Below are 22,739 nucleotides of genomic sequence, written 5' to 3' on the forward strand. Positions count from 1 at the left end.
AGCACCACCGACAGCTAGCTAATGCCATCTACCCAGGGCTGAGAACTTCATCACCCAGTGGCTCCTCCAAGCTTTATGTACCTGGTTCACGAGTCCTTCTAGAAAAGCCAGTTGAACTACAAAAGTTTCCTCCTGCTTGGCCTATTAATTTTCAGTCCCTTGCTAGTTGCCTTTTTCTCACCATTCCCCTATCCCCCCCCACCACATAATCCCTGGGTCCCATGACCCTCCTGTTCCCACCCTTCCTGTTTCTCCTCTTGACTATATGAATCAAGGAGTTCAGACCACAGGGCAGTGGCGTATCGTGGGTTGCCAGTGCCCAGAACCGCGCAGAGGGATGGGTGGAAGGGAGGGAAACGGATGGAGTACACATGCGCATTCAACTCCTAACGGTGCCCATGTCACCCGGGAGATTGCAGCCAAAGAGATAAGAAAAGAAGAGTCGTTTCATTGTCTGGAGAGGTCACTTCCTGGTTCACATGGAGAAGCCAATTTCAAAGGAGCCCAGCAACGGAAGCATGCAGCTGTATTGAGGCAGAAACAGGTGTTGATTTTTTTGCAGTCAGGGCAACTGCCCCCATGCCCCCCATGTTACAACACTACCCCAGGAAACTGCTTTATACTGACTCTGACCATTGGGCTATCTAGCTCAAAACTGCGACACACTATCCCAGTCTCCGAGCAGCGAGAGATTCCAGGGGTTGCAGCTCTTACTCAAGTTCGGCTTCCTTGGAATGAAGGTCAACGGAGACTGCAATGTATTTAGGATACACGGTGTTATTCACACATATATACAACCAAAGTGGAAGGCGGGAGGGCTGACAGCATTCATGCCCCGAAATATATTGCTTCTCCATTAGTCTCAGCTTTGGATCCAGCACAGAGCAAGCAGGTCTCTGGGTCTCCAGCTTCCAGCCTGCTTCCAACTCACATACAAGCTCCTCTCCGACTATTGTCCTTCTATTTAGCTGCTAGGTGGTGGATGGGTGGAGGAATGGCCCACACATGAGCCTGGGAGGGGGGCAGCTTGGGGATACCAGGAATTGCATTTCTCTTGCTGCTCCAGAGCTTGCCCTGTTATTGACTGTTTCCATTACCCTTTGCAGGGACGCGAGTGGTGCTGTGGGTTAAACCACACAGCCTAGGGCTTGCCGATCAGAAGGTCGGCGGTTCGAATCCCCGCAACGGGGAGAGCTCCTGTTGCTCGGTCCCTGCTCCTGCCAACCTAGCAGTTCGAAAGCACATCAAAGTGCAAGTAGATAAATAGGTACCGCTCTGGTGGGAAGGTAAACGCCATTTCCGTGTGCTGCTCTGCAGAAGTTCGCCAGAAGCGGCTTAGTCATGCTGGCCACATGAGCCGGAAGCTGTACACTGGCTCCCTTGGCCAATAAAGCGAGATGAGCGCCGCAACCCCAGAGTCAGTCATGACTGGACCTAAGGGTCAGGGGTCCCTTTACCTTTATTTACCTTGCAAGGACATATGAGTGGGGGAACAACTTAACATTCCACATTTATACCCTCTCAGGATTCCATGTTGGCATTTAATAAAGGACACTTGGGTTCAAATTCTTACTCGGCCACAAAACTCACTGGGTAACCTTTGGGGCTAACATACCTCGCAAGGTTGTTGTTCAGGTCAAAGTAACAAAAAGGTAAAGGAAAGGACCCCTGGACAGTTAAGTCCAGTCAAAGGCAACTATGGGGTGGGCCCTCATGTCGCTTTCTGGTTTGCCAGAAGCGGCTTAGTTATGCTGGCCACATCACCAGCTGTACGCCGGCTCCCTTGGCCAGTAAAGCGAGATGAGCGCCACAACCCCAGTTGGCCACGACTGGACCTAATGGTCAGGGGTCCCTTTACCTTTAGCTTTATTACCCTTTGCCTGATTCTCTCTCTCTCTCCCCTGCCATCTAGGGGCCATAATCTGAAGCAGCACCACGCTGACCCAAGAGCATTGTCCAACATTTTTTATGCATTTTCTTTTTGTTTTTTATATTGTCATTTTATGTTGTGAACGGCCCTGAGATCTATGAATGAAGGGTGGTATACAAACAAAACAAAACAATTGTAGCTGAAGTCGCTGTATGGTGGAGCACAAATGCTTCCTCTTTCTCTCGCCCTCTCCCTTCCATGTGCTCAAGCTCGTCAGCATTTTAAATCTGAAATACTTCATGCATAAAAAGGCAGCTTCAATCACAGCCGTTTCATTGTGTGCATTTGTGTGCATAAAATTAATTAGAATTCAGGGCAGCACGCCTTTGGAACATTTCAAGGTGTGAAACAGTATGCAATGTGACTTTTGGAGCTGTTGTTTGCACACAATAGCGGGAGCCGATGACATGCCTCCTCTTTTCATCTGTACTGCACGTGAAATTATAGTTTCTCCACCGTAATGATAGCTTTTTCTAGCACAGCTGCCCCTTTGCTCTGACTCTTCAAGAATTTAATAGAGCGCATGCTAGTGGCAGCAAGAATGGTGGCGGCACATTATTGGAAGGAGCTCAAGGGTGCTAACTTAGATTATTCCTGTGCGAAACTGCTTTCAAACAAAAAGCCCACCCCAAAGCTTTGAAAGGACAGAAATGCATGCTTTCACTGTGGACTGGTAGAGCTTTACTGAATACAGCAAGTCAAGCAATAACACGAAGCATCTGTAAGGATTTGGACTGTATGATTGCAAAAGGACTGCTTCATCAGAATGTGACTTAATGATAGCCACGTTTCCGCTATGTTCACCTGGAAGATGAAGGCAATGTCAGCAAAGCCAATAATCCATTGCAATTTTTAACGTGATCGTACTTTTGTTTATGGCTCAAGATTTGAAAATTTGAATACGTCTTAATTATTTTTTAAATAAATGTATTTTTAAAAGGTTTATATTATGCAAAGTTAACTTACAGCATAGAAAAGAAAAAGTGAGATCTGTAACCAAATAATTCATTGCTCTCCTTTCCAGTTGACAGCCAGACATGCCCCTTTTGCAGGACACTCCATTCCATCCCCTCTGTTTCCCATTCACCTAAGAGTCCATCTGCATTCCAGGCCCACTGAGCATGCTCAGTCCTCCTTAGGCAGCTTCCAAGTTGGGTCCCTGCTCTGCCCTTCCATTATAATTCTGGAGGGACTTTGAAACATGTTTTTAAATACCACATGGAGTTTAGTGTGGAGCATGGAAAAGGGATTGATTTGTCGAGAAGAAGGGTCAAAAACACTGTCAAGTTGGAGTTCCCATGAGTGAAAGGAGCAGGAGACAAAGTAAAGTACAGGTATAAATATGAAGAAGAGCCGTGGAAGGGACATGGAAGAGACTTAAGGGCCTCGGACATAAGATTACCAGGTTAATGCGCTAGATTGATGAGATAGAAAGGACTGACAAAATCCGGGACCAGGAGGAAGAGACGCTGGATGAAGATTGGATAGGATTGCCCTATAAAAGTGATGAATGTTAGAAAAATGTTGGAATGAAATTATTTGACTTTAGCAAAAATGTTAAAAGAATTATGTAAGAACATCTTATGGCTATGAGAAATTGGTATAAATAAGATCTAAGTTTTAAGTTTTAGGGTCTTTTATAGTAAGATAAGGTTAAAATAGATTAAGGTAATGTAATGACAGAATATTAGGAAAAATGGAAAGGATTTGCTGTGACTATTAACAATTAGGATACAAAAAAGGGAGGAGTGAGGAGGTCAAAGAAAGAAGGTAATGACAGATAAGGATTTGAGAATATTGGATTTGTTTTTAAATTTTTGTGGCTTATTTTTGCCTTTTGATTGTGTTGTGTTATGTGCTTTGTTTTTATTTTTTCATTTTGATTTTTATCAATTTGTATTGTCTGATTGTGGATTGTTTCTCTTTTGTTTTTTTCTTTTTCTTCTCTGTTTTTTCTGTAATTCTAAAACACTTAATAAATATCATTAAAAAATATATATATAATTTTTTATGATGACAGATCATTGCTATTTATGTCACAGCCGCAAATTACAGGAAACTTGGGAACTGCATCTTTAGGCATAAGAAAGCATAAAATTACATCTGATTATGCAAGAAGGCATGAAGACAATTATCAAGGCAGGCCAATGACTTTCTTAAATCAATAAAGAAGAAAATTAATGACACTGGGTGATCTCCAGCTAAGTTATACTCAGAGCAGACCAATTGAAATGTAAGAACATTGATTTCTGTGGGTTTACCCTGCATATGGCTAACACTGAATATTAACCCCAGTGTTCACACCACAAATCCTTTTGTTTCTACATTAAGCATTTCAAATACAAAACGCATATACATCTGCCCACATTCTGTGTACACATGCTCACGTACCCGTGTGCATGCACTCACATACTTTAAAATTACCTCTGTAATTATATCTATTCATTCGAGGGTGATATAGTCAAGATAACTCCACAATTAATTGGTAGTTGTTGCAGCAACGAGCTCATATATATTTATATACACTTGCTTCGATATGGCTTGATTTGCTGCTATCCTTATCTGGGGACTTGGGGCGCTGGGCTCTGAGCCCAGAGAGAGGAACTCTCTGTAAGACTTGGGCATTTGCCACCTATGCCGTCATCTGGGCAGGTGAAGCCATGGGAAATTCTGGCCAAATTGACTGTGCTGCGTTGTTTACAAGGAATGTATGAACATTTGCTTGGGTGTGGACAAGTCATCTCGTTGCTACGGTGTCTGTTCTTCGTCTTTAAAGGCTTGGAGACCTGGCGGGCTGATTTGCCATTGATCTACAAGGCTGGATCTACATTGATCTTTTAAACGTCATTAGAACGATATTAGATGTATCGTTGTATAACGTCACCTTGCCTTTAACATGCAGTTTCCCTATTGCCAGGGACTTGTTGCTCTGCAGCACCCCCTGATGTTACATTTTAATAATGCCTTATTGACGTTATAAACCACGAGTGCATATCCACCCTAAGTCTACCGATTTCAATAAAGCACTAGAACTGATCGCTGGTGGTTTTTTGACATTCTTCTTTGGTATCTCTGCACCCAACTGCTCCTCTGAGCTCTCCATTGGGCCCGCGGTTCAAAGGAGCCCCTTCCACAACCGTCAATGAATGCATTCAACTTTCCCCCTTAAAATTACCTTCGTCTTCTCTTCCTTCCTTCCGTTCCTATAATAAACGGTGTCCGTTTTCCCATTTAGGCAGAACACATTCCATTCTTCCATCCTTGAGACACTTGGTGGCAGCTGTTCAACTGCATATAGATGATCAGTCAAGAGAGAGAAGGCTAAAGGAAGCGATGGGAGGGTTGCTCTCTCCAGTGGTGCCCAGTGCCCAATTGGGACTGGCAGGGTGAAAAGCAGGGAGGTCAACAGTAGGGGGAGCCAGAGTCAATGATAGGCAGAGCCAAGAAATTCTTGTTTCGTTCCCATCTTCCACCCTGCAGAGCTCTACAAGGCCAGGAAGGTGGAGGGAGGTGGCAGTCAGTTCCACCCCCTAAAGGTAAAGGTAAAGGGACCCCTGACCATTAGGGCCAGTCACGGACGACTTTGGGGTTGCGGCGCTCATCTCGCTTTACTGGCCGAGGGAGCCGGCGTACAGCTTCCGGGTCATGTGGCCAGCATGACTAAGCCACTTCTGGAGAACCAGAGCAGCACACGGAAACACTGTTTACCTTCCCGCCAGAGCGGTACCTACTTATCTACTTGCACTTTGACGTGCTTTTGAACTGCTAGGTTGGCAGGAGCAGGGACCGAGCAACGGGAGCTCACCCTGTCGCGGGGATTCGAACCGCCGACTTTCTGATAGGCAAGTCCTAGGCTCTGTGGTTTAACCCACAGCGCCACCTAGGCTGGATGTAAATAAGAAGGAGAGCAAGGAAGGGCTGACTAGGACACAATGGGTTGCTGAGACAGTGCCCCATTTGCCCTAATTGAATATTATCCACTGGCTGTCTCTGGGATGAAATGATTGTGGGTCCTACCTGAAGGCTCTCACCTCCCCCTTCTCTGAATCTTTTCTTTCCTAGGGAACAGGTATTGAGCCCATCACCTCCAGAAAATCTGGACCTGATGCTCTGGGTCAATTGCTGTGGGTATTTGAGGTCATCCATGGGGGCGGGGATTTTCCACCACACTAACAATGTATAGTGAGAAGCAAGTGATTGAAGTGTCTGTCAATCCGGGACAGGCAAATCTGTCAATTTTGTATTCTCGTTTCTCATTCTTTTGGCCTTAAGTTCCCTTCTCCACATTTACGCCTCAGTTAGTGGGTTGTCGCTGTTGTTTTTAAACAACCTCACAATAAGTCATCAGCATTTTAGTGCAAATTTCTCCTCAGGGGAATTTCTGTAAGCGATTTCTCCCAATAGCCACATTTTTGCCAAGCATCTTTCCTTTTAAATGTATTTGTGGGAATGGGATTATTGGTTTCTTCTTGCTTATATTATCTATTTTGTGTTCTCATTTTGTATTTTTATGTTTCGAACCGCCCTGTGATCTTCAGGTGAAGGGCGGTGTGCAAATTTAATAAATATTAAAATAATCAAAATTATGCATTTTTGTACACACTTAACACGTGTTTTTGTACACATTGCTTGACTGGAGAACACTCCAAAATTCATATAAATGTGAATTTCAAGGGACGGAGGGCTTGTGTGCTTTTCTGGAAAGTGAAAAATTAGGTAGAGTCGCCTTTAGAAGTGAACTCATTTTGTCCCCCAGCCCTGCTCCTGTCAGACTGCAGTCTGAAAACGCTGCTTTGCTGGAACCCCGTGACAAATAAACTTACGTTGCTCTACGGATTGTCACTGCTAACCTTCAGCTCTGTGGCTTCCAATTAGCTTGCTGTCCAAGCCAATTAACTGTGATATAACACACATGCTGGTGCTGTGAATTAGAAGGGGGGTGGTTTGGGGAAAATGGTTAGGAAGACTGAACACTGCAGGGAGATGGCAGGGGGTGAGAGGATAGAGAACAGCTTTTCTCCCTCTCTCATAACACTAGAAGTCGTGGACATTTAAGGAAGCCACACGGCAGACAGATCATGGTGCCCCCTACTGGAGCGCCGTGGTCACGGGGAGGCCGGGCGCTGCACTGGGTGCTGGAATGTCCCATGCCCTGTGCCCTAAACATGGAGGCAGCTCAGCCCCCATGAGCTCCTGCTTCCACAAGAGGTTAAAAAAGGACCCCTGGATAGTTAAGTCCATTCAAAGGTGACTATGAGATGCAGCGCTCATCTCACTTTCAGGCCAAGGGAGCCGGCGTTTGTCCACAAGACAGCTTTCCGTGTCTTGTGGCCAGCATGACTAAACCGCTACTGGTGCAACAGAATACTGTGACGGAAACCAGAGTGCACAGAAACACCGTTTACCCTCCTGCCAGAGTAGTACCTATTTATCTACTTGCACTGGCCTGCTTTCGAACTGCTAGGTTGGCAGGAGCTGGGACAGAGCAATGGGAGCTCACTCTGTTGTGGGGATTAGAACCGCCGACCTTCTGATCCACCTTCGCCGCATCAAGCAGTTGGTCCCTTACCTTTCCCGCCCCGACCTGGCCTCAGTGATCCATGCGACGGTCACCTCCAGGCTTGACTACTGTAATTCGCTCTACGCGGGGCTGCCATTGAAGCTGTCCCAGAAACTCCAGCGGGTGCAGAATGCTGCAGCGAGGCTCCTCACGGGGTCCCTGCCATGGGAGCATATTCACCCAGTGCTTTTCCAGCTGCACTGGCTCCCGGTGGAGTACAGGGTCAGATTTAAGGTGCTGGTTTTGACCTTTAAAGCCCTTCACAGCCTAGGACCCTCATACCTACGGGACCGCCTTGCCTGGTATGCCCCATGGAGAGCCTCAAGGTCCATAAATAACAACACCCTAGTGGTCCCAGGCCCTAAGGAAGTTAGATTAGCCTCAACCAGAGCCAGGGCCTTTTCAACACTGGCTCCGGCCTGGTGGAATGCTGAGTCTCATGAGACCAGGGCCCTGCAGGATCTGATTTCTTTCCGCAGGGCCGGTAAGACAGAGTTGTTCTGCCTGGCCTTTGGCTTGGAGCCAATTTGATTCCCTCCCCCTCTTTCATTTTTCCTTTCTCCTCCTGTGATGAGGCTGCATTTTAATGTTTTTAATGTTTTAATGTTGTATTTTAATCTTGTTTTTAAGTTGTATTCATTCAACTCGTTTTATTATTGGTTGTTAGCCGCCCTGAGCCCAGCCTTGGCTGGGGATGGCAGGTGTCAGGGGATGATTAGCTGCTTGTGCTTAAAATTGTGCCCCCTCAGAGTTTGTGCGGCTCCACAAACCTCTGTGTGTGACAGAGCTCCTCAGACATGTCTGCTCTAGTCACTAGTAGAGTCTGACAGTGGCTGCCTGCGGAAGCGTTTCCAGCAAAGAAGCTCCTTAACGGAAACGCGTCTCCTGGACTCACGACGTGGCAGCTTCCGGCGAAGTATGGGTCTCCCTACAGTTGCTTCTGACACCTCCCCGCTATTTTCGCTGGACGTGTCTCTCACCCCTTTCTCTCCCCTGCTGTTTCCTGCCTGGGCTGCTGCGTCTCTCTCAGCATTACTGAGATCCTCCTCCAGAGACCCCTCGCTCCCCCTGCTGGTCCCTGCTTTGGCTGCTGACTCTCTCCCAGTCTCTGGGAGCCCTACCAACTCCCTTTCCTCTGATGTCAGTTCCCTGACATCCACCTCCCCTCCAGGGCCCCCTTCCCCCCCGCCCCTACTCTCTCCTCTGGGCGGTGAGGAGCTGAAACCCCGAAAAGAATCCTCTTCATCTTCAGACGTCTCGAACATTTCCCTCCATCGGTCTTCGTTCCGGCTCGCTGAATCCTCCTCCACCTCGGAATCAGAGAACCCCTCCAACTCTTCTTCTTCGTCGGTGGTGGCGAAATATTCCCTCCGAAACCTCGCCACTGGCTGAGGTTTACGAGGGAATCTCTGATGAAAAGTTTCTATCAAAACCTCGTCATCTACATCCTCTGCCATGACCCAGGTGTTTTCCGACTCCGGCTCCCCTTCCCACATTACCAAATACTCTACTTGATCTCCCTTCCACCTGGAATCGAGAATCTCCGCTACATGGTAGCTGTGTTCTTTTTCCTCCATAGCTGGTCCCCTATTGACCCTCCCTTCTCTGTCCCCTTTATACGGTGACAGCAACGACCTGTGGAACACTGGGTGCAGCTTCATGTGGTTCGGTAACCGGAGTCTGAAAGCCACCGGGTTGACCTGCTGCGTGACTTCAAATGGGCCCAGCCTTTTGGGTCTTAACTTCTTACAACCCCCTTTGAATGGTAACCCTTGGGTGGACAGCCACACCTGGTCCCCCACCCTAATGCTTTCCCCTTCCCTTCTGGTTTTGTCTGCCTGCCTCTTATATTCCTCCTTCGCCCTGTTTAAATTAAGTTGGAGCTGGCGATGGATCGCTTCCATTTCTTCAACGAACTGTTCTGCAGCTGGAACGCTCCAGTTCTCCCCTTCCCCCCCTGGGAAGGCTCGGGGATGACACCCGTGATTAGCCAAAAAGGGGCTCATCCCCGTGGACACGTTCTCTGCATTGTTGTAGGCAAATTCTGCCAACGCCAGCTTCTCCACCCAATCATTCTCTCTGTCATTCACATAACACCTCAAATATTGCTGGAGGACACCATTAGCTCTTTCCGCCTGCCCGTTGGTTTCTGGATGACGGGCAGTTGAGAAATTCACCTCTACATGCAATAAGCTCATGAGCTTCCTCCAGAACCTGGAAGTAAATTGTTTCCCTCGGTCAGAAACCACCCTCAAGGGGGCGCCATGCAGCCTAAACACATTTTCCACAAACAATTTAGCGGTTTCTTCCGCTGTGGCCGCATGTGAGCAGGCTATAAAGTGGGCCATCTTGGTTAACAGGTCTACCACAACCATGATGGCTGTTTTCCCTCTGGACCTTGGCAGATCAGTCATGAAATCTATTGCCACTGCCTCCCATGGCCTTTCCGGCGTGGGTAGTGGTTCTAATAAACCTGCCGGTGCCCGCCTCTCCCCCTTGGCTCGTTGGCATTGGTCACACCCTCTCACATACTCCCGCACATCTTCCCTGACCTTGGGCCACCAGAATTCCCTGGTAACCAGCCACATGGTTTTGTGTTGCCCAAAATGCCCTGCTGTGGGGCTATCGTGCAGTTGCTTGAGTACCTTTTCCCTCAATTCCCCTTCAGGTATATATAACGCTCCCTTGTAGTACAACGCCCCGTTTCTCTCCTCAAAACCCCCGGGTTTGTCTCCCTCCCTCCTGAGACCCCTGAGTTTGTCCTGGGCGTATTCATCCTGCCCCGTTCCCTCTACCAGTTCCCTTTGCCCCACCAATGCCGCCCCACACACCCAGCGGTCCTCGGGAATGACATGGGTCTCTTCGGGTGCACCCTCCCCCTCCAAATATTCAGGTTTGCATGAGAGAGCGTCCGCCCTAACGTTCTCTGGGCCTGGCACGTAACAAATCTCAAAGTTAAATTTGGAGAACTCCTGGGCCCATCTCAACTGCCGTTGGTTGAGCACTCGCGCAGTTCTCCAATACTCTAGATTCTTATGGTCCGTGCACACTTGCACCTTATGTTGTGCACCAATTAGCAGGTGCCTCCATCTCCGGAAAGCCTCATGAATCGCAAGAAGTTCCCGGTCGTACACCGTGTAGTTCCTCTCGGATTTGTTCAGCTTTCGCGAAAAGAAGGCACACGGTCGCCACTCTGACTCCTCCTTCCCCGGCTGCAGAAGAAGCACCGCCCCTATGGCTCTGTCAGAAGCGTCTGTTTCGACCCTCAGCTTTTTTTGTAAATCCACATGCAGAAGTTGTTCATCAGAGGCGAAGGCCCTTTTCAGTTCCTCAAACGCTCGCTCCGCCTCCCCCGTCCAAACAAACTTCTTTTTACTGCTGAGACAGTCCGTGATGGGCGCCGTCAGGTGGGCGAAGTTTCGGATGAACTTACGATAAAAGTTTCCAAACCCTAGGAACCTCTGCACATCCTTCTTGGTTTTGGGTGTTTTCCATTCCAGCACTGCTTGAACCTTGCCGAGGTCCATGGCCAACCCCTTGTCTGACAAGCGGTACCCCAGGAATTCCACCTCCTTGGTATGAAACTGACACTTCTCCAGTTTCACCCACAGCCTGTTGGCTTGCAGCCTGCTCAACACTTCTCTGACGTCTCTCACATGTTGCTCCTCATTCTCCGAATACACCAACACGTCATCTAAGAAGGCCACGCAATTCTTGTAGAGCAAAGGCCCCAGTACGTGGTTCATGAAGGCTTGAAAACACGCGGAGCCTGTTTGTAATCCAAAAGGCATAACGAGGTATTCAAATGCCCCCAAAGGGGTGAACATGGTGGTCTTCCATTCATCCCCTTTCCTTATACGTATCAGGTTGTACGCCCCCCTTAGGTCCAGCTTTGTAAAAATCTTTCCTTTCCGCACCCTGGTCAAAATATCATCAATCCTGGGCATAGGAAAAGCCGCCGGCTCTGTCACTGCATTTAACTGCCGGAAATCACATACAAGTCTCGGCTTGTCCGTGTGCTTTTTATCCACAAAAAACACTGGGCTACCCCCCGCTGCCTTGGACTCTCTGATGAAGCCTCTCTTCAGGTTCTTGTCAATGAACTCTCGCAACTGCTGCATTTCCCTGTCTGACATGGCATACAACTTGCCTACAGGAAGCTGTGCTCCAGGGAGTAAATTGATCTGGCAATCAAAGGGCCTATGCGGGGGTAGTTGGTCAGCTTCCTTCTCGCTGAACACGTCGCTGAGATCAGCATACTGTGGTGGCACCTTCCCCTTCTCCATTACTTCAGTCCCTGCCAGGGTGGCTTGGGCCCCTGCTGACCCCTTTTCCCCCCTGCAGTGTTCTAAGCAATGTGCTGAACCGAAGGAAACCACTCTTTGATGCCAGCCCACCAGCGGATCATGTAGGGCTAGCCAGCTCATTCCCAAAATAATGGGAGCGCCTCCCAAGGTGGCCACATTAAACGCTATCAGTTCTGTGTGCCTTGCCACCCTCATTATCATTGGGACGGTCTGCAAGCTGACTCCTCCTCCCAACAGTTCCCTGCCATCGATCGTGGTCACCTGCAGGGGGTTGCTTAAAGGGATAGTCTGTATCTGGTGTTCAGCAGCAAACTCCTTGCTCATAAAATTGCAGGAGCTGCCTGAGTCCAACAGCGCCTTTATTTTTAGGGGGTGTCCATTTTGCAGCTCTAGCGACACTTCAATCACTAGAGCAGGTCGAGGAGCTTCTGGCACGGGCACTTTCACTGCTCTTTGGCCTGGCTGCAGTGCCCTGACGGTGGCAACCAGGCGTTGGCTTTTACCTGCTCCGTTTCTCCCTGCTCTCCCCCCTCAACAGCTCCCACCATCCCTTGCCATTCCTTCCTCTGGGGGCAGACTCTGGCAAAGTGGCCTGGCTGTTGGCAGAGATAGCATTTCCGGGCTCCTTTTCCCTCCTTCTTAGCCCCCTCACTGGGCTTTGAAACTGCGCGCGCGCGGGCTGTTCCGATTTCCATCGGCTCTGCCGGCGGGAAAGCTGGCTCAGGAATGTCTGGAATGCGGAACTCCTTCCAACGTTCCCCTCTCCCTTCCCGCCTCTCCAAGGCTCTTGCCTCCTGGCGCGCTCCAATGGTCAGCGCAGATTTGGTCAGCTGATCCATAGACACCGCCCTGGGGCTCCGGGACAGCTCGTCTTTCACAGCCGAAGAAAGACCTTCTTCAAATAGCATCTGAATGGGTGCCGCCGATAAATCCCACCCCAATCTGTGAATCAGCATGGTAAATTCAGTCCAGTACTCACGGACAGATCTGCTTCCCTGCTTGCAAGCCATTAGCTGTCTGCGCACCACCCCTTCCTCAATATCGCTGGAAAACATGATATCCATTGCACGAAAGAACTTCATAGTGTCCTTTAGGATATCATTGTGCGTTGCCATCAGGGGTCGAACCCAGTCTCGCGCCCCCTTCTCAAGATGCCCAATTACGAAAGCAACTCGCGATTCCTCATCAGGGAACTCATCAAACTGCACATTAAGGGCATATTGCATCTCTGTCCTAAAGGCATGGTAATCCTTGGGGTCCCCCCCAAACTTCTGCACCAATCCTGGTACCTTTCTGGGGAACTGAGTGGTTCTCCCCTTTTTGTCTGCATCCTGAGCCCTTCTCTCCTCGAGCCTCGCCGTCTGCAGCGCAAGTTGGACCTCCAGAGCTTGATACCTTTCTTCCAAGCTTGGACCAGCTCCAACCCCTGCCTCTCCGGTTCCGGCTGGGTTGCTCATGATGCTTTCTCCTGCACAGGCAGCGTACAGAGACTGTCAGACTGCTGTCAGGGGATGATTAGCTGCTTGTGCTTAAAATTGTGCCCCCTCAGAGTTTGTGCGGCTCCACAAACCTCTGTGTGTGACAGAGCTCCTCAGACATGTCTGCTCTAGTCACTAGTAGAGTCTGACAGTGGCTGCCTGCGGAAGCGCTTCCAGCAAAGAAGCTCCTTAACGGAAATGCGTCTCCTGGACTCACGACGTGGCAGCTTCCGGCGAAGCATGGGTCTCCCTACAGTTGCTTCTGACACCTCCCCGCTATTTTCGCTGGATGTGTCTCTCACCCCTTTCTCTCCCCTGCTGTTTCCTGCCTGGGCTGCTGCGTCTCTCTCAGCATTACTGAGATCCTCCTCCAGAGACCCCTCGCTCCCCCTGCTGGTCCCTGCTTTGGCTGCTGACTCTCTCCCAGTCTCTGGGAGCCCTACCAACTCCCTTTCCTCTGATGTCAGTTCCCTGACAGCAGGGTATAAATAAAATTTATTATTATTATGATTATGATAGGCAAACCCAAGAGGCTCAGGGGTTTAGACCACAGCGCCACCCGTACATGGAGGAGCAGCCTATCAGTGCCTATGAGCCATAGTCTGCTATGATGCTTCTGAATGCTAGTTTCTGGAAACCGCAGGAGGGAAGAAGGCTCTTTGCTCTTGTGCTTGCAGGCTTCCCATAGTCATCTTGATTGACCACTGGCTTGACCCAGCAGAGCTCTTCCGATGTTCCTGTTCCAATATGCATGTAACTCTGGGAATGGCAGATTAGATCAGATTGATTTAGAATGCAGGCCAAAAGAAATTACCCTCTGTTATAATAATAGTAATAATAATAATTTATTATTTGTACCCCGCCACACCTTCTACCTGATTTTTTTTTCCTTTGAAGAGGGTATTTTTGCATACAGGAAGTATTTGATCGTGTGAATCCCCAATCGCAGGATGGAGTGGTATAGCCCAGGCACAGGTTTTCAACCTCAATGAAAACTGTGCCACGGTGTGGCTGGACATTTTAGGTATGCATTCCTTACATTATTATTATTATTATTTATTAATAATAATAATTAATAATAATTTATTATTTGTACCCCGCCCATCTGGCTGGGTTTCCCCAGTCACTCTGGGCGGCTTCCATAGAAACCAAAAATACAGTAAAATATCACAGATTAAAAACTTCCCTGAACAGGGCTGCCTTAAGATGTCTTCTAAATGTCAGGTAGTTATTTATCGCTTTGACATCTGATGGGAGGGCGTTCCACAGGGCGGGCGCCACTACCGAGAAGGCCCTCTGCCTGGTTCCCTGTATCTTTGCTTCTCGCAATGAGGGAACCGCCAGAAGGCCCTCGGCGCTGGACCTCAGTGAACGATGGGGTGGAGACGCTCCTTCAGGTATACTGGGCCGAGGCCGCTTAGGGCTTTAAAGGTCAACACCAGCACTTTGAATTGTGCTCGGAAACGTACTGGGAGCCAATGCAGGTCTTTCAAGACCGGTGTTATGTGGTCTCGGCAGCCGCCCCCAGTCACCAGTCTATCCTCCTTTCCTCCTTTCCTCCCTTGGACCACCTAGAAATAGTTCCTTTGCATATATTGCCCATGGAAAAGCACAGTGCATAAGTACACCTATTCCATAAGGGCCTGAATGTTGTCCTATGATGGAGACACTTTCTTTGCACGCTGGAAATGGGCATAGTATATTGAGGGGCAAATGCCAAGATTGGTGTTCAGGAAGTGTTGCAGTCAAATAAAATGAGACCTGCCTACCAATCACTGCCTACATTCCGAAATGCCTCTGCTGCCAACACAGTAGTCATTAGCAAATGCACAAATGGATGGATAGTCATCTCTGCGGAAAATGTAAGCCCACCTCATTCTGAAGCTAAGCCAAGGAAGTTTCTCTATCGGATGCCTCACTGTGTATAATGGAAGGTGGCAGAATAGAAGCACTGAACAGATTCCAAGAAAGTGCTTTTATTCATTGGGGAAAGAAAGAAAGAAAGAAAGAAAGAAAGAAAGAAAGAAAGAGGAAGGAAGGAAGGAAGGAATCCTTCAGTACAATAACATAACATAAGAAGAGAAGAAGAGCTTGCATCATCATCATCATCATCATTATTATTATTATTATTATTATTATTATTATTATTATTATTAGCCCGCCCATCTGGCTGGGTCTCCCCAGCCACTCTGGGTGGCTTCCAACAGAATATTAAAATACAATAGTCTATTAAACATTAAAAGCTTCCCTAAACAGGGCTGCCTTCAGAAGTCTTCTAAAAGTCTGGTAGTTGTTTTACTCTTTGACACAGGGTGGGTGCCACTACTGAGAAGGCCCTCTGCCTGGTTCCCTGTAACTTGGCTTCTTGCAGTGAGGGAACCACCAGAAGGCCCTCGGCGCTGGACCTCAGTGTCCGGGCAAGATCAGGCCAGAGACCTCAGTGGGATCCCACAAGTAGATCCTGATTACGACAAATCTCTCTGCACTTGTGATTCCAGGCAACTGGCATGCTTCATCCGATCACTATGATCACTGTTCCCTCTCAGTTCAACAACACTTACATCTTGCACCAGATCCTGGGGGCCGTTTAAATTCAGGATTGCAGTTCTAAGGGCAGTCACTTGTATTGCAGATATCAATAATGTGCAGCTTGAAGCAATGGGATGCATAGAAACTGACTGCTTTTGAAGCATTGCCCAAACCCATAAATATTGTTCAAAGCTTTAGGCACCAGAAATTCTTCAAACACAGGTACAATAAAATCAGTGATGGAATCATAGAATTGTAGAGTTGGGACCATGAGTGTCATCTAGTCCAACCTCCTGAAATTCAGGTGTGTGTGTGTGTGTGTGTATATATGCCCAATGTGGGGCTTGAACATACAACCCTGAGATTAAGAGTCTCATGCTTTCCCAACTGAGCTATCTCACTCTCTACATTCATGTAATTCCATACGACATATGCTTGTCCATGGCATAGGTTCATCTTCTTCAAAAATAACTTTTAACTAGAACTGACAAACAGAGCTCTCTCTCTCTCTCTCTCTCTCTCTCTCTCTCTCTCTCTCTCTCACACACACACACACACACACACACACACACACACACACACTCCATTGGCCTGTATTCTAGTCCAAGACTATGTATGAGCTCCTCCGAGTGAGTTATTTGCACATCCTTCTCCCACGGAGCCTGGGAACAAAGAAAACAGCCACCACCCTTCCAAGATGGTGGATTTGCAAGTGAATGCCTTCGTCCCATGATCTAAAGTTAAACACTCAGTTTAAGGGCAGAGAACATCACAGTAAATTATCAACCAGTTAGAGCTTAGAGAGCTCTTGGTATGGTGCCGTGGAAAATCCCCCATGTTAGCAACACACATTCAGGCATTTTCCATTTCTGACAACTCCTGTGTGGATCCCCAGCCAGTGGGCGGTGGAGGAGGGGTGATGGGTGGTATCTGATGGGCTGTCTGCCCTACCTTTTGCCAACCTGGACTAGGGCTGTAAACATTTGTAGAAAATGATGCTGCGGTCTGTTTTCACTCACTTATGACTCTGTTTTTTGCTTGTGGACCATCGCTTCATGCTCATTGGGCTCAATCGATATATCAACGCCGAGAACAATCATTTCCAGCTGCTTCCCCACCACATATGAATCACTACTGGTCTGACAGAATGATATTTCTTTCAAGAGCATCTTTCAAGGCCTTGAGGCATTGCAAAGCTTTTTCAAAAAGAAAAGGCAAATGTAAGTGGAGAAGTGATTAAAATATGCGATCATTTAAATAATGTTGATATAGCAAGAAGGATGCATTTTCAATCATCTCTCTGTGTTTGATGACACAGAACTCTTTCTGATGTATTTATGCAACTCTCTCTAAGTGCCAGCTTCCTTCAACAGTGGGATGAATCTCAGCTGCCTACATTTTAGTTTCACATATAGACTTCCAACAGTTTGGATTTCAGAGTCTGATCTGGTCTGAGACATCATGCATCTCCTTGGGTAAACCTGTAGCACCTCATCCTATTTAAAATTTATATATATATGGGAAATGTTGCCTGTTTGTTGATGGAAACAATGAACCGTTGACCATTTGAAGTATGTGAAATGGGGGTGCAATCCACAGGCCGGGAGGAGCATTGAAATACAGTTTGCCCAGTTTCCAGAATGTGTGCCAGGAGAGCAGGGAACTTGCATTTTTTTAGATATGCAAACCTTAAAGAAAATAATTCAAATGAATTTGACCATAAGCTGTGTCAGTGTTTGTAAAAGAAAAAGTTCTGACCTCCTTGTCACTCCTTTGCCTAGTCCTCAGACCTTAGTTGGCACAAAGAGTCCGTAAGAAAGAGTACTTTGCAGAATGCTGCTTTTATTCTTAAAAAGTCTCCTTCTCCAACCACAACCGACAGCTTTGAACACACACCAAACGCAACCAGCTTTCTACCATACAACCAACCAACACCACACTAACATTAACCACTCTATATATACAGGTACAATTTGGTGAAAGGTTGCATGAGTCATTGTAGGTTGCTGACTCATGCTGACTCAGTTCTTTTAGCATTAAAGAAACAGCGGCCAATTTTTAGCCGTGACAAGCTGTGAGTCAGTGCGATGCAGCAGTGAAAAAGGCTAATACTATTCTAGGGTCCATCAACAGTCCAGAGCAAGGGAAGTAATAGTACTGTTCTATTCTGCCTTGGTCTGTGCATGCGCAAGCGGCGAAACCCGGAAGTAACGCGCTCCGTTACTTCCGGGTTTCCACGGAGCGCAACTCATAGAATCATAGAATCATAGAGTTGGAAGAGACCACAAGGGCCATCGAGTCCAACCCCCTGCCAAGCAGGAAACACCATCAGAGCACTCCTGACATATGGTTGTCAAGCCTCTGCTTAAAGACCTCCAAAGTAGGAGACCCCACCACACTCCTTGGCAGCAAATTCCACTGTCGAACAGCTCTTACTGTCAGGAAGTTCTTCCTAATGTTTAGGTGGAATCTTCTTTCTTGTAGTTTGGATCCATTGCTCCGTGTCCGCTTCTCTGGAGCAGCAGAAAACAACCTTTCTCCCTCCTCTATGTGACATCCTTTAATATATTTGAACATGGCTATCATATCACCCCTTAACCTCCTCTTCTCCAGGCTAAACATGCCCAGCTCCCTTAGCCGTTCCTCATAAGGCATCGTTTCCAGGCCTTTGACCATTTTGGTTGCCCTCCTCTGGACACGTTCCAGTTTGTCAGTGTCCTTCTTGAACTGTGGTGCCCAGAACTGGACACAGTACTCTAGGTGAGCTCTGAACATGCTCAACCCGAAGCGCATTCAACCCAAGACATGACTGTAACTTGGTGAGCTCCTGATCATTCCCCAGTAATAGAAAATGTGTGACCTCCAGCTCTGGTTTTCATTTGGGGATACAGAGTTGATCTAGAAATTGCTGATGGAGATCAGCATATAGTTTACAATGAAGAAGCATATGTGTAAGGGTTTCCACCAGGTGGTCTTCACATGGGCAAGTTCTTTCTCCTTCCACCCTGCCTGAGAACCTTCCCCAAAGGAGTTTTGATGGATTTGGGTTTTTGCTTTGCAGGGGTTGGGCGGAAAAGCAGAGTAAGAAAAGTTGACCCCCTGCAATGCAGGGACCAATGGACTCTTGTACGTAATTTTCCTTCCCTGTGGGATCAGCCGCTTTGCTCGATGCGGTAGTGTAACAGTCCTTTCAGTCAAGACAAATTGCGCCTCCTTTCACCCCATGGAGTTTTGAGGAGTGGGGTGGCACAGCGCAAACCTCCTACTGATCTGCTTCTCAAGAGCTCTTTGAGAGAGAAGTTGCTGCAAAAGTGACTCATTCCGTAATTGCCTCATGCACTTAAATCCACCCCCCTTGAAACTATTCATTCAGTACCTCAGGCAGCCCCATCCCAGCGAGGTGGCATGTGTTTTAGCATCGACTGGCTGAAAAGAAATAAAAGCCGAACCTCGTATGCTCTCGCAACCTTTCAATGCCTCCTAATTCCTCGGTTGTACAAAGGAAAAACACCTCCCGCTTGCCAGCGGCATGCCAGGCCATGAAAATGGATCATAATAGCACACTCAGTGCCAGCCATTAAAGCATTTACTCTGCTGTTTGCCCTTAAACACTCCCATGTAGTTAACAGCACAGGCCTTGGCTTCAGGAAGGCTCCGTTCAGGATGGGGAAAACCTCAGGAAGCTGCCACATAAGGAGTCAGAAACATTGGCCTATCCAGTTCAGCATTGCGTCAAAGGTGCAAGATCACTGCAGGATTTCAGGGAGGGTATTTCTCCCAACCCTACCTGGAGGAACTGGGAGTTGATCCCGGGATCCTCTGCATGCAATGAAGATTATCTGCTGCTGAGCTAGGCACCAGCTACTTCTTCCTCCTAGCACTAAATACCCAGCCACAGGATTGCCAAAGCAGAGGGTTTGTTTTGTAACTCCATTACTTCAGATGGCAAGGACAACTCAGGGCCACTGTTCAAAAAGCAATGAGTTCCAGCACTCTCGAGTTGCGCAGGTTAACAGCACCCTCAGAACAGACACTCATTCAGAGACCTGAGCAATGCCGTAAGAGGCATTTATAATATGTTAACTAAGATTTAGATATTGCAGTATTTGAAGCAAGAATTTGGTAATATTCCAGGTTATGATTTTTTTCTTTTTTTCTTTATATCTTCTATTTTTCCTTTCCTTTCTTTCTTTTTTTATTCGTTTTCATTTTGGAAAATATGTACATAAGTGTGTTTACAGTGTTATGTATTGTTCTTTGTTTAATTTCTATTTCTTGAAAAATTTAATAAAATAAAAGAAGAGAGGCAATGACTGAGTATATAGAATTGCGGAATTGTGGAGTTGGAAGGGGGACCCAGGGGCATCTAGTCCAACCCCCTGCAATGTAGAAATCTGAACTAAAGCATCCATAACGGATGGCCAGCCAACCTTTGCTTAAAAACCTCCAGTGGAAGAAAGTCCACTACCTCTCCTGACTTCCCCCCATCCCTTCCATGGGTCCCATTGATCCTATTTTCAATTGCATATCAATGCTTCTCCAGCTGTTGTTTTTTAGAGCAATGACAAACCTAGACAGCATCTTAAAAAGCAGAGACATCACCTTGCCAACAAAGGTCCGTATAGTTAAAGCTATGGTTTTCCCAGTAGTGATGTATGGAAGTGAGAGCTGGACCGTAAAGAAGGCTAATTGCTGAAGAATTGATGCTTTTGAATTATGGTCCTGGAGGAGACTCTTGAAAGTCCCATGGACTGCAAGAAGATCCAACCTACCCATTCTTAAGGAAATCAGCCCTGAGTGCTCACTGGAAGGACAGATCGTGAAGCTGAGGCTCCAATACTTTGGCCACTTCATGAGAAGAGAAGACTCCTTGGAAAATACCCTGATGTTGGGAAAGATGGAGGGCACAAGGAGAAGGGGACGACAGAGGACGAGATGGCTGGATACTGTTCTCGAAGCTACCAGCATGAGTTTGACCATCCTGCGGGAGGCAGTGGAAGACAGGAGTGCCTGGCGTGCTCTGGTCCATGGGGTCACGAAGAGTCGGACACGACTAAACGACTAAACAACAACAAAGGTTATCTATACATTATGTTACATTACAAGTGTGTTTAAAATCCTGCTAATGTTTTGACCTGTTTACAATAATTTTGTATATACGTTATAAGCATTTCCCATTCTTTTTGAAATTTCTTGTCTTCTTGGTTGCTGAGCTTCCCAGTTAGTTTTGCCATTTCAGCATAGTCCATCAACTTGGTTTGCCATTCTTCTCTGGTCTGGGTTGTTTCCTCCTTTGATCTCTGGGCTAGTAACATCCGAGCGGCTGTTGTCGCGTCCATGAACAGTTTCCTCTGGTCCTTTGGGAAAGATGCTGTATATTTGTCTATATAATTTTGTCCTGATGGAAACACTCTTGCAGACTCTTTGGACTCTTTCCTGTAATAAAATCTGGTTGATTGGGAATTTGATGTAAACCTCCATACTTGAACCCCTACAAGGGATTTGCCCTCCATAGGAGTTGTCTTGAACGTTCCCCAATTCTGCTTTTATGGAGACTCTCCATTTTATTTTAAAATGTCTTGGGTATAAGAGTGGTGCATACTTACAATTTATTTATTTATTTTAAAGCACGGCTCAATATCAAAGGTTTGGGGTTATGTACTGAAGTTCTCACCCTGGGCCAGCAGGGGGATACTGTAGATTGTTTTCACTCAGGTCCACATATGCAAATAGGGGATTGAAAGTGACGTTCAGTGATTGGATAGTTACAGAAAATGGTTACAGTTGCATTGTAGTGGAGCTCTATATAAGCAGGCTGGCTGAACCCTTCAGTTCAGTTCTGTTCTGGCCTGTGAATAAACAAGAGCTGTTTGAAGAATCACTGTGTCGTCTGATATGTTCACCCACAACTTAAGATTTGAGAAATTCTGGCCTAGTGCAGTTTTAGGGACACAATTCATCTCCTTCTTCCTGAAAGAGGAGTTTATGGAATTCACCTGAATCCAGACATGAAATTGCCCTGGCATTGTAAAGCTACTGTTCTTTATCTCGGACTTCCCACATATTTCCTCCTCCGTTTAGTACATTATGCAAAACTAATGGGAACACGGTGGCATGATTGCAGTATTGCAGATTAGCAAGTGTCTGATTAGGATGAAGACATCTCATTGAACTGAATGCCCTTCCATCAGTCTTTCTCCAACTTTTTGACGTTGGCCCCAACTTCTAAGATTACCTTACCTTCTGGGGGCCCCAGAATTTGGCACCAAAAACCTGCTTCACTGGAAGGGAAGAGAGGAATTGCAGGGCAAATGCCAGGAAATGTAGGCTTAAAAGCAGGGCTTTTTTTTTCAGCTGGAACTCAGTTCCCACGCCTCTCAGGTGGGCACCATTGCCATTCTAACAAGAGAGGTATTCGTGGTGAGTTCTGGCACTTCTTTTTCTAGAGAAATAGCACTGCTTAAAAGGTTGTGCTTCAGACTCTCCAAGTGTCCCTATTTTCCAGGGATAGTCCTGAATTTACAGAAATCATCCTGGTTTCTGATTTGATCCCAGAATGTCCCGCTTTTCCTTAGGACATCCCTATTTTCATCGGAGAAGTGTTGGAGGAGATGGTAGGAAGTCCCTGTGGAGTTATCTGACCCCCGAGCTATATGAAGGCAGCCTTGTATAGGGAAGTTTTAAAATGTTTAGTGTTTTATTATGTTTTTACAGTCATGTAAAGGTAAAGGGACCCCTGACCATTAGGTCCAGTCATGACCGACGCTCATCTCGCTTTATTGGCTGAGGGAGCCGGTGTACAGCTTCCAGGTCATGTGGCCAGCATGACTAAGCCGCTTCTGGCGAACCAGAGCGGCGCACGGAAACGCCGTTTACCTTCCCGCTGGAGCAGTACCTATTTATGTATTTGCACTTTGACGTGCTTTCGGACTGCT

The sequence above is a fragment of the Podarcis vaucheri genome, assembly GCF_965113315.1.
Source record: "Podarcis vaucheri genome assembly, chromosome: 10".
NCBI lineage: Eukaryota > Metazoa > Chordata > Lepidosauria > Squamata > Lacertidae > Podarcis > Podarcis vaucheri.